Source organism: Cupressus sempervirens, chromosome 9 (genome assembly GCF_028749045.1).
Source record: "Cupressus sempervirens isolate cs-2001-9-10 chromosome 9, ASM2874904v1, whole genome shotgun sequence".
NCBI classification, from domain to species: Eukaryota; Viridiplantae; Streptophyta; class Pinopsida; order Cupressales; family Cupressaceae; genus Cupressus; species Cupressus sempervirens.
Genome location: NC_143126.1, coordinates 8,768,567 through 8,781,460, shown reverse-complemented (window position 1 = coordinate 8,781,460; position 12,894 = coordinate 8,768,567).

Sequence of the window (12,894 nt, the reverse complement as noted above, 5' to 3'; positions counted from 1 at the left end):
AACCTAGCCCTAAAATGGATGATGGAGGATGAATGAAAAAATACCTTAATTCTCTATTTATAGAGATGGCTGGTTAGAAGTAAGGTTTTTCATGTGTGAGAATCTAAAGAAGGCAAGGAGTCTAGGGTATTTCTTCATTCAATGACCTAAGAGAAGAGATTGTATTGGAAGGAAAAGTAAGAAGGCTTAAGTGTATGGATGCTTGAAGGGTGAAGCTATCAAACCTAAAGTGTATGAAAGCCAAGAAGATAGAAGGACTAAAACAAAGATCTATAATTTGCAAATGGAGTTGTAAGTTGTTATCAGATCAAGCCTTAATGTTACCTTCTAATCCTTATATCAGTCTAGGGTAAATCCTTTGGATTAAGGTTAACCTAACAATCATTTGTAAATCTTTTAACCAAGTGACATTGCAAGCGAATGATCTAAAGTCCTCTAACAAGGATCACTCCTAATAGGGTGACTAAAATCCTTTAACTAGGTCACATTTAATAGTGTGCATTGTAACCTTTGATAGTGGTGGTCTTTCATCTTTAGAAGAGTGAGAATGAGTAGCATGTTACTTGTGGTTTTTCCGAAATTGGGTTTCCATGTTAAATCATTGTGTCAAATGTGTTATTATATATATTTTGTTTAATTTTTACATTAAAACAAAATGATTTGATAGTAACCTATAAATTTGTGTAATTCCATAGCTTATGGATGCATGCATGATGAAATTGTTTTATGGATATGGATTCACTAAGCTATGAAAAGTTTTATTTCTACATCTAGACCTTGGATAATTGATTCACCCCCTCTCAGTTATTCTAAAGAATTCCAACCAGAAGATAAGGATGAAAGAAAGGAGAGAAAGTATAAGGGAAAACAAGATGACTGAGACAATAGGAGAAACACAGACTATAGAGACAAATGTATGAAATCTTGTTACATTACTAATGAAGAAACTTACCATAATTCCATGTTCCCACTAAAACATGGATTTGGTCCTCCTCAACAAAAAAATTGAATAAAAAGAGATCACTCACCATAGTGGCTATCTTGAATGATCCTTTGAGTTTCTATTTTGTTGAGATGCATATCTTGACCATCTCAATAATTGGCCTAGAGGACAAAAATGTAGCAACTAAACTCAGAGAAAGACCATGAGAAATATTATCCATAGCACAATCGGAAAGGAGGTTCTTGAGACCATTATCTCCATGGGATACCATTGTAAGATCCCAAGGTGGGACACTAGGACTAGATTGTCCCACCAACACACTTTTCTAGTTTAGTTTTAGGATTGCAACATTCTCATTCTTCTCCTAGATACCTTTGGAACTAGTACTTTGTAGAAATACCAAATCATCTAAAAGCCCTGTATCAACCCCCAAAGTCAATTATTTGTTAGTATCTAGGGAAGGTCCAAAAGCATGAGAGTCCCCATTAGAGGTAATGACAAGCCAAAGATCTACGTAGCACCCTTTCAAATGTGGAGGGGATGAGTAGTAAAGGGAAGAGAAAAGGTTGCACGATATAGGTTGTAGAGCTTCAATTTTATGGAAGAGTGATATTATCTACTTGTAGAATGAATAAGTCAATTTTTATAAACATCCCTTGATCCAAAATCAACTTTCTTCTATGTAGCTATTGCTTTACCCTTGCCATATAGATCTTTTCTTGAGTATGAGTCATCCCCTATACTTTCCTAATACACAAAGTATGAGGGATAAAGATGTTATTATATAGGATCTTATTATAAGTATAGGTGAAAAAATGGAGTTAATGTGACAATATTGAGACCACAACACAAATGATAAAGGTTGATATCTACAACACCTTAGGTTTGAAACTATTTTATTGAGACAAGGGTATTATCAACAAGGGTCCACCTATACTGTACCTTTGAAAGAGAGAAACAAGTATTAATGTCCTTAACTTAAGACCTAGTCTTGACTTTCCATTTGATAAGAATTTAGGTAGATGAAAAACATTGATTTAATGGATAACTAACAACATAAATAGTTCTAAATTGAACCAACATAATGATAAAAATAAAGTGATTAGGTCACATAGAGAATGGAACTACTATAGTAAATAATTTATGAAATTATAAGTCACCAATTGACTCACTTTTCTTGATGTCTACTTTATGAATTTATTCCCATTAAATCTAGCCTCATCAAATAGATTTTTTGGTCCTTCTTCACTTCTAAAAAATCTAGATATCCTCTTGCAGTTGATCTCATTTCACTTGACTGTTAAAACTAATTGCATTTCATCTATATATATATTTAGTCACTTTTAGATAGAGTTGGTAATGTAATAAATGAATATTTTAGGAAAGAGCCTTAAATTTTAATTAAGAATTACTAGGGAGAGTCATGAGTTATAAGTTTTAATTAGGAGTTACTAGGGTGAGTCATGGTATTGAGTGGAAATCAAAATCAACATACAAACATACAAGAATATGGATGTATTTTAAGGTAATCATAAGAATATTAATTTTCCTATGTACACTAAACCTATAATAGATATGTTTACACATAATCTTATGTATATAAATAATATATTATCATGTCATGGCTTCTTATATGGATAACTTTGGCCCCAAAACCTTTTTTTTTTTAATAGTTATCATGAGTGAATATTCTTGATACATATTAGAATATGGTTCTTGCAATATAAATATTTGTGTTCTAAGAAAATTTTTATTTCTATATTGAAATCTGATAGATAGACACTTATACTAATGTATATTAGAAAAAAATATTTTCTTAATCAAGGGTTTGGAAGTGTACTTATAGAAAATGTTATTATGAGCATAGGGCATGTCTTATGGTGCTTGAAAGTTAGATTAAGAATATTATAGCTTTGTTCAAGAGTTATTTGTTTATCTTTAATGATCCACATTGAAAAAATATATGGACCATAACTCTTTTCCTAGCACAAAGTAAAAATGAAGTACCTATTAAGTTAAAACTGTCCAATGTTACATCACTAATAGGCTATAGCTAAGGAGGAATTCTATCTTAGTATTCATTCCTCAAGGGTTAAATGAGACTTTTCATTTAGAGCTTCCCAAATGTTAGTAACCAGTATGAGCATGGTTTTAAAACTTGGAGTTTTTGTTTTTGAACCACTTTGAACCTTAGTTCAAAGTAGTTCGAAATGGTTCAATAGTTCAAATAACCCATTCTATAGGTTCAATACAATCGAAGTAAAACTTCAAATTCAAAGTCTTTGAACCACTTCGAACTGAAGTTCGAAGTAGTTCAAAGTGGTTTGATGGTTCAGAGGTCCAAGGTGGTTTGTTGGTTCAACATGCAGATTCAAGTCTAGGCTCAAAGTTGTCAAGTTCAATGATCCAGTATAGAAATTTAGAGGTTCAATAACCTGTTTTGAGAAGCTCCACTACAGTTAGTACATGAAATGTCAGCAAGGGACATTGATAAAAAATGAAGACTTTCAGTTATGATTGAACTCCACATGAAGGCTTTCAACAATTTCTCGTGCTCTTGGTGAAGAGAGGACAAGGAAGGAATTAATATCATTTTTGAGTGAAAACAATGACGTTGATGATGATGTTTTTCTTATAATGGTTGAAGAATCGAGAGTTTTTATACCATATATTGGTGGAGTCCAGCATGCTCATGTTTGGCTACCTCCTTTGGAAAGTCTTTGTATAGTAAAGGAAGCATATGTGAGAAACAAACCTGTTGAACCACTGTGCTGAATTAGTTCTCAGATGAAGGAGGGTGATTTTCTCGATTGGTTTATTCCACCAATGAAGAGGCTTGCTACTTGTGAATAATTCATGGATGATGAAGCAAAAGTGCGTATTGTGGTTGCAAGAAAGGTGACAAAGTTTTGTAGAGTTTTAGATCCTCAGCACTGCTATTCAGCACATCCTTAACTATGTAAAGAACCCGATAGCCAATTCTTCTCAATGCACTGGCTTCTATAATCAATGGAAATGAAAAAAAACTATTAGATGGAATGTGCATCAGAGCCTATGTCTGCAAGCATTAATAAAGACAAGCATTAGTGCTCCCATGACAACAAACCCGAAACACCATGCAAGATATAACCTGCAAACACAGATTCTCTGATGACAAAACAAATAGTCATATTTCAAAGGTCATATCTCACAATTCAAATGTTGGATTGAGCTCAATCTTGGATATGTGTTTTCAATCCTAGTTTTCTATCTTTTGAGTAGAGCGATTTCCAAAATGTGTCCAAAATTATGAGATATACATCACTGTTTGCAACTCTATCGGCTCAGCCATAGTAATTACAGAATGCAAACAACCAAATTGGGTCTCAGTGTGGGGACCATAACTTCCAACTAAACTGTTGGATCAAGCTCAATCTTAGATATGTTTTTTAGAGGCAAGTTACACATGACCTAACTGAAGTGATCTTCAAAATTATTCCTGGTTAATGAGTTACAACCAATTGAGTAGGATGCTATCAAAACTGTCAATGGCAGTTACAAAATCATGACAGAACATCATCACCAGCAAAGGCCACCTGTCAGCATGAGTATATCATAGAGGCCACGTGGTGACTGGCTGAGAAATAAAGATGTGAGATTCATCAAGTTTAAATAAGAAAATGGAGTGAAACAGATCAAAGACGTATATACATGTGGAGCTTTAATTTATATTTTTCATACAACACATATTTTTAAAACATAAGTGCAAAAAATAATAAAGGTCTACTTTAAGGGATACCATATAGAAAGTAGTTATAGACTTTAAAGAAATGCCTTTATTTGAGAATCAAGAATGATAAAAACACATCATACCTTGTTATCTAAAAGATGGTGTCGATAGAAGAGTGAAATATTAAAAAAGAGGAAGGGAGAATTCAAAAGTCTTTTCAAGATTCAGCTATGTAACTAAAAGGTCACAAAGGAAATCAAACAATAAATAAGCCAACAAAATAGGTGTAGAGGGTTTCACTTTCTTTTCTAGACTGAAGACTTTGGGCTGCAGAACATAAGAGCTTATTGGAAGTTTTATTTTTTGTATTTGCTGACAAAGAAAGAGCAATGTTTTGTTTAAATTTCTAAACTGTGTGTTGGAAAAATAAGGAATATTTTGATTTTGAATGTATGCAAGGGAAGAGGATTCAAATTTCTCTTTCAATTGGTGATTTAGATGCATAATTTAATGAGAACTTTGTTGTTTCTTCATTTTTAGAGGAGGGAGACTCGAGAGATAGTTGCATACCAGAACTTTGAATTTGGGCAATTTTCTTTCCACTGAACGTTATCTTTGTATGACTTTCAATTTTCTCTAAATGCATTTATGTCATGAATTTCTGAATATATTTGATTTCAAAGTGTCTTTAAAGCTCTGATTCTTTACTTTCTCAGGCTTTATTCTCTTTGTAATGCTGCATGCAAATGGACTTTGTGTCATTTGTTATACATTTTCTTGTAGTCATTTAGGTTTGCACATCTACATTGTATTTACGAGTAGATGTTTGATATCCTTTCATGCTTTTTGGTAAAAGAACCCACATTTAATTCATTGAACATCTTTTATGGGGAGCTGTAGCCGATAAAAATTCAGAGGAAGGTTATCAACCCCATGATAACCTCCCCAACTGTTGGTGTTAGTTTGTCCTTTCATTTGGGCATTCAAGGTTAGATTTGCACACATTTCCTGGAAGGACAATCTATTCACTAACACCAGACTACAAGTTTGACACCATAAAAATATGCTCTAATGTTATGTTTTGCATTTATGTTGAAGTTTATAATTTTGTTCTAGAAGCATTCCAAGTGCTAAAATTTAATGAGCATTAGTTGAAGATTTTCTTATATGATTGCTCCTACTTCTCCTCTTAGTATAGATGTCTCCTATTTATGCAAGTCTTTTAGAGAGGTACCTATAGTGTACATTCAAGCTACAACTCACACAATTATCCTTAAGACATACATCCTAGTCACTCTCCCTTACCATGTTGCCAATTTTTCAACAAGATCATGGTATCATTGATTAACATGTTATTTACCTCCAAATTGAAACTTGTCATTATTTAATTCAAAAAAAGAAAAAATTTACAATAGTTCAATGGCTGATGGAGCAATCACGCTATGGTTGTTTTCATGCCCTTGGTAGCATTACATGAGCTATATAGCAATATTTCAATTTTCATTTATTTTTAAGGCTTTACATCAAACCAAAAATATGTAATTGACTATTAAAATATTTAATTTCTCATATCAATTTAGTGCAAAATTAGTGTTATAATATTTCTTCAATTAATTAGTATTATTTCTTCTTTTCTGGATTCAATTGTACAACTAATTTTTATCATCAAAATTTTGGATCACGCTTCATGATCCATCTTTTTCTCCTTTCTTCTCTTGTATTTTCTTGCATTCTGATGATAGATCATAGAATGTGGTCCAGAATATTAAAACTACAAATTGATCACATAGTTGAATTCAGAAAACAAACAATCAATACAAAATGTATACTAGTCATCTCCTAAAATAATAAATCCAACTAGATTGTTCATTGATATGAGAGAGAATATATCCCCAATTCTTTCATGTTTTCACACCAGAAATCTTTTGATCCATCGGCTCTGTGTTCTAGTTTACTAATTTTTGTCTCCTACTATAGAACAAAACATATACAGCTAGTTTGACATGAATATCAGCTTTTTTGCCCTAGCTGCTAAAGACTTGGGAGCTGCACTTTGAAGACTATCGTCAAGAATGGTCATTTGGAATGGTAGAGTGGACTCACATATTGTTACTATATATTCCTCACTCTCTCATATTTCTATAATTCAAAAATTACTAGAAACTATAAATAATAGAGGGTCATTTTTCTATCCATAAGTTTCCTTTTTGTTTGATATCGCAAAGGTCTGATCATAAGCTTCATTCTTCTCACATATTGCAAAGGTCCCAACACAAAAATTTAATTGTAAATTATTAGCCCTCATCATAGAATTGTGAGAAATATAAATCAAAATCAAATTCAAACTCACAACTCTAAAATTTACTCGGCACAAACTATTACCGAGTACCCAAAAATTACTCAGCACTTAATAAACCGAGTGGTAGGAGAGTTTATCGAGTGAGCTCAGTAAATGAAGAACACACAACTCAGTAACAAAAGTGACTACTAAGTGAACTTGGTAGAAGAGTGATTAACAAGTGAACTCGATAGGCAAAGTGATTACCGAGTGAACTCGGTAGAAGAAGGCACTGAGTGTACTAGGTAGCCACAGAAGAATGGAGCTCGGTAGAAGAAGGCACCAAGTGTACTCGGTAGCCAGAGGAGAATGGAGCTCAGTAGAAGAAGGCACCTAGTGTACTCGGTAGCCACTACAGAGAATGACGTCTACCAAAAACAATATAGAGTGCAGGCTTATGATGTGAATATGTTCACCATTAAAACCAGAGACTCAAAACTTGAAATGCTCAACAATAAACTTCATGAATGCAATGAACAAGGAAAGAGAAATAGATTCAAGTGTGCCTGCTTGCTTCTATTTAACTTTGATTCAAACTAATACAAGATCTAGGAGCATTCGGCTTCAACCAAAAAACCCTAAAATAACCCTAAACTTTAAACTAATAAAACTTCAAACTTTAAACTTCAAACTTGCAGCTCTAATGGCTTCATACAATAATGCCTAGAGCAATCACTACTTCAACAGGATGAATCAAACAAATAATAAACTTATAGAATGACCAGAGAAGAAACACGTGCAATTGCAGGCACAAAATGAACTTTCTTTTCTCTGCACTCTGATGACTGGATCTGCTGATCACTTCTCTCTTTTTCCTTCTCTGCAACTTTTGATCTGCTCTTCTTCTCTTTCTACTGGGTTGAATGAGACTGATCATTCCTTTTGTTATACTTGCAAAACAAATTTCCCCCCATTTTTGAATTTGAAAATATCACCTATCTATATTAATGTTTTCTATATGTTCTATAGGTTGTCAGGTGGTAGGTGGTCATTTGACTCCAGGGAGAAATGACCATCTGCATTTAATATTCCAACACTCCCCCTTTGACCTGAGCCAAATAAACAAGGATCACTGCTGATCAAAATCAACTACACCAAGACTCCCTCTTAGGTGTACAAAAGTTCCAATGCCTAATGGCTTAGTAAAAATGTCTGCTAGTTGCTGCTCAGACTTACAAAATTCTATTTTGATATCCTCATTCTCCACCAACTCTCTGATGAAGTGATATCTGATTTCAATATGCTTGCTTCTCCCATGGAAGACTGGATTCTTGGACAATGCAGCTGAAGAGATGTTGTCACAAAAAATTGTGGTTCCATCCTCTTGCCTTTCATTCAAATCTATCAAGATCCTCCTTAGCCAAATTGCTTGACATGCTGCTGCATTTTCTGCAATATACTCAACCTCTGTTGTAGATTGAGCAACAATAGGTTGCTTCTTGGATGTCCATAAAATTGCACCCGATCCCATATGGAACATATATCTGGAAGTGCTCTTCCTATCATCTATACTTCCAGCCCAATCACTATCAGTACAACCCACCAACTTAAAATCATCATTTGTAGTATACAAAATTCCAAATCCCTTGGTACCTTTCAGATACCTTAGGATCCTTTTTCCCACTTGCCAATGGGAATCCTTTGGTGTTTCCATAAATTGAGAAATTAGACTTACTGTATGCATTAGGTCTGGCTGAGTTGCAGTCAAATACATCAAACTTTCAACCATACTCTTGTATAGTGTTGGATCCACTCTCTTGCTAGAGTCTTCCTTGCTCAACTTCAAACCTACTGTTGTTGGTGTGGGGGCTGCCTTACTATTCTACATTTTGAATCTCTCTAAGATCTGCCCTGCATACTTTTCTTGAGAGATGAAGATGCCATCATGCATTTGTTTTACTTCTATGCCTAGAAAGTACTTCAAGAGACCTAGGTATGTCATTTCAAATTCATTTTTCATGGTCTCTAACTCACCAATTAGATCCTTGTCATTACCAGTAAAAATCAAATCATCTACATACAAAAAAACAATCAACACATTACCATTTTCTACCTTCATGTAGAGAGTGGGCTCACCATTGCTTTTGCTAAAGCCATTGCTCATCAAATATGAGTCAATCCTACTATACCATGCCCGTGGAGCTTGCTTGAGCCGATAAAGAGCTCTCTTCAATCTATATACTTTATTCTCTTCACCTATAACTTCATAACCAAGTGGCTGCTCCACATATACTTCTTCTTTCAATACACCATTTAGGAAGGTGGACTTCACATCCATTTGAAATACCTTCCACTTGTGTTGAGCTGCAATTGCTATGACAGCACGCACGGTTTCCATTCTAGCAACTAGGGCATAGGTCTCATCATAATCTCTACCATACTGCTAATTGTAGCCCTTAACTACCAGCCTTGCCTTATGTCTATCAATCTTACCTCCAGCATTTCATTTGGTCTTGTAGACCCATTTCACTCCAATCACTTGCTTCTTGGGAGGCAAATGAATTAGCTCCCATGTCTCATTTCTTTGTATAGCATATATTTCCCCATCCATGGCCTTACACCATTTCTTCTCCTTAATAGATTCTTCAAAATATATTGGATCACTATGAGAAAATAATGCAAAATTAACACTCTCATCATAATCTTCATATATTTCATCTTGGTATATCTCCCTAAGACTATTTGTCTTTCTTGGTAAGAGGGAGGAGATTGTGGGATTGGAATCCTCACTGCTGCTACTTGGCCCTGACACTCGGTCATGCCTAGAGGAGCTCGATAATGATTGAGGTTACTTGCCTTTTCTTCTATTTGCTCCTTCTTGTTGTCGTTCATCAGCATCCTCTTCACTTATAATTGGCACTTTACCTGAAGTGCGCGATGAATCATCAATTGAACCGTACCAAGACTAATTTTAAAGAAATTCCACATCTCTTGAAAGCATCATCTTGTTATTCAATGGGTCATACAATCTGTATGCCTTTGATTCTTGGCTATACCCTGTGAAAATGCATTTCACACCTTTGTCATCAAATTTTTGGCTTTGCTCTTTAGGCACATGTGCATATGCTACACATCTAAACACCCTTAAGTGTTCAACTGTCCATCTTATTCGTGACCAAGCTTCCATTGGAATTCTATCACAGATTGCCTTTGTAGGACACCTATTAATTAGGTAAACTATTGTTGCCACAACCTCTCTCCAAAATTCAGTTGGGAGACCTTTCTCTTTCATCATTCTCCTTGCCATTTCAACAATGGTCCTGTTCTTTCTTTCAACCACTCCATTATGTTGTGGTGTATAGCTGGCTGTGAGCTCTTTCCTAATGCCATGTTTCCTGCAAATATTTACAAAAGAATTGGAGGTATACTCCCCTTCTCTATCTGATCTGAGGACCTTCATATAGTGTCCACATTCTCTTTCAACCTGGGCTTTAAATTCTACAAATTTATCAAATGCTTCAAATTTATTCTTTAAGAAATACACCCATGTCCTATGACTGAAACCATCAATGAATGTCATAAAATAAGTACTCCCCCTAATAGAAATAACTTGCATAGGATCGACTAGGTCGGTATGCACTAACTCTAATGGATATCGAGCCCTCCTAGAATTTCCAAAATTAAAGGGAAGCCCATGTTGCTTACCCAAAATTCAAGCCTCACACTTGTCACATGATTTTCCTATTCGTGGCAAACCTTCTACCATTCTTTTATTTGACAATAAATTTAAACCAGCATAGCCAAGATGACCATACCTAAGGTGCCATAGCTATGAGGGGTCTTCAATCACACTCCTTAGAGCTAATTGTGTGGGAGGTGCAGCAAAAACTTGAGATGAGAAACATGTCTCTATCCTCAAGGGAAACATTTTGTTCTTTGTCATTTGAACTACTGCAAGTAAGTTCTTTCTCCCATCTTTTTCTTGAATGACACACATGTCATTCTCCATCAGCACTTTGTATCCATTTTGAAGGAGCTGACCAATGCTCATCAAATTGTGCTTCATACCAGGGGAAAAATACACATTTTTTTTTTCCCTTTTCTCACCTTTCTTGGTTCGAACCATAATAGATCCTTTGCCCACAACTGGTAGGGTTCCATTGTTACCCATCTTAATTTCTGATTTGAAACTCTTGTCAATGAATGAAAACAAGGTTTCATTACCACTCATGTGGTTGCTACATCCACTATAAAGGTACTAATCCTCAGGGCTTCCTTCTTCACCAACATTACACATGATGAAGGCAGCAGCATTAGGTCCACTTCTCATATTCACATCAGCCACATTTGCTTGTCCAGACTGATCATTCTACTTCTTCCAACATTCATTTGCATAATGCCCATATTTATGACAGTAGTAGCATTCTACATTACTCCTATTTGAGTTGTAATTTTTCTTACCTCCTCTTGAAGTATTTTGTGAGCTACTTGCTCCATCTGCTCTTCCTGAGCTTTCTGCTGCAGCATTTCTTTGTCCTCCATTACCTCGGCCTCTACCTCTGGAGTTTTTGCTTGAGCCATTTCTTCCTCTCCCCCTTCTTCTTAGATTTGACTGAGCCTTGAATGCTTGCTCTTGGGTAGAAGAAGATGTAGATCTGTTGATCCTATGCTCATGGGTTTGAAGTGTACCCATTAACTCATCCATAGTCAAAAAAGTGAGTTCTTTTGCCTCTTCTATGGTCATGACCAAATTGTCATATTTATGAGATAAACTCCTCAATATCTTCTCCATTATCCTCTGCTCTTGATAGTCTTCTCCATTTGACTTCAACTAGTTAATCACATTGGAGGTCCTTGAACTAAAATCTGCAACTGATTCATTTCCCCTCATTTCACCGTTCTCAAACTCCCTCCTTATACTCTATAGCTTTACAGTACGAACTTTATCAGTCCCCTTGAAGTTTGTCTCAAGGATATCCCATGCTTCCTTTGCATAATTTACTACTGCAATCTTTGGGAAAACAATTTGTGTCATTTCTGCTTCAATAAGACTTAATGCCTTTACATTCTTTCTCCTTGAACCTTTCAAATGAGTCTTCTATGCATTTGTGAGGGTAGCATACTGAACTAGGTTTGTCACATCATTGAACTCATTAACTACAAAATCCCACAAATCATTTGCAACCATAATGGTTTTTATCTTCTTTGCCCATGTATCATAATTCTGTCCATTAAATGATGGTGGTTTCTGCCATATCTTTCCTGCATCTCCTACCATGATAAATATCCCAAGAAAACAAATGCTCTAACTCACTTTGGATGTGGGGCCTCAAAGCTCTGATACCATGTGAGAAATATAAATCAAAATAAAATTGAAACTCACAACTCTAAAATTTACTCAGCACAAACTATTACTGAGTACCCAAAAATTGCTTGGCAATTAATAAACTGAGTGGCAGGAGAGTTTACCGAGTGAGCTTGGTAAATGAAGAACACACAACTCGGTAACCAAAGTGATTACCGAGTGAACTCAGTAGAAGAGTGATTATCGAGTGAACTCGATAGGAAAAGTGATTAACAAGTGAACTTGGTAGAAGAAGGCACCGAGTGTACTCAGTAGCCACAGGAGAATGGAGCTCGATAGAAGAAGGCACTGAGTGTACTTGGTAGCCACAAGAGAATGGAGCTTAGTAGAAGAAGGTACTGAGTGTACTCGATAGCCACTGTAGAGAATGACTTCTACCAAAAAAAATACAGAGTGTAGGCTTATGATTTGAATATGTTCACCATTAAAACCAGAGACTCAAAACTTCAAATGCTCAACAATAAACTTCACAAATGTAATGAACAAGGAAAGAGCAATATATTCAAGTGTGCATGCTTGCTTCTATTTAACTTTGATTCAAACTAATACAAGATTTGGGAGAATTCAACTTCAACCAGAAAACCCTAAAATAACCTTAA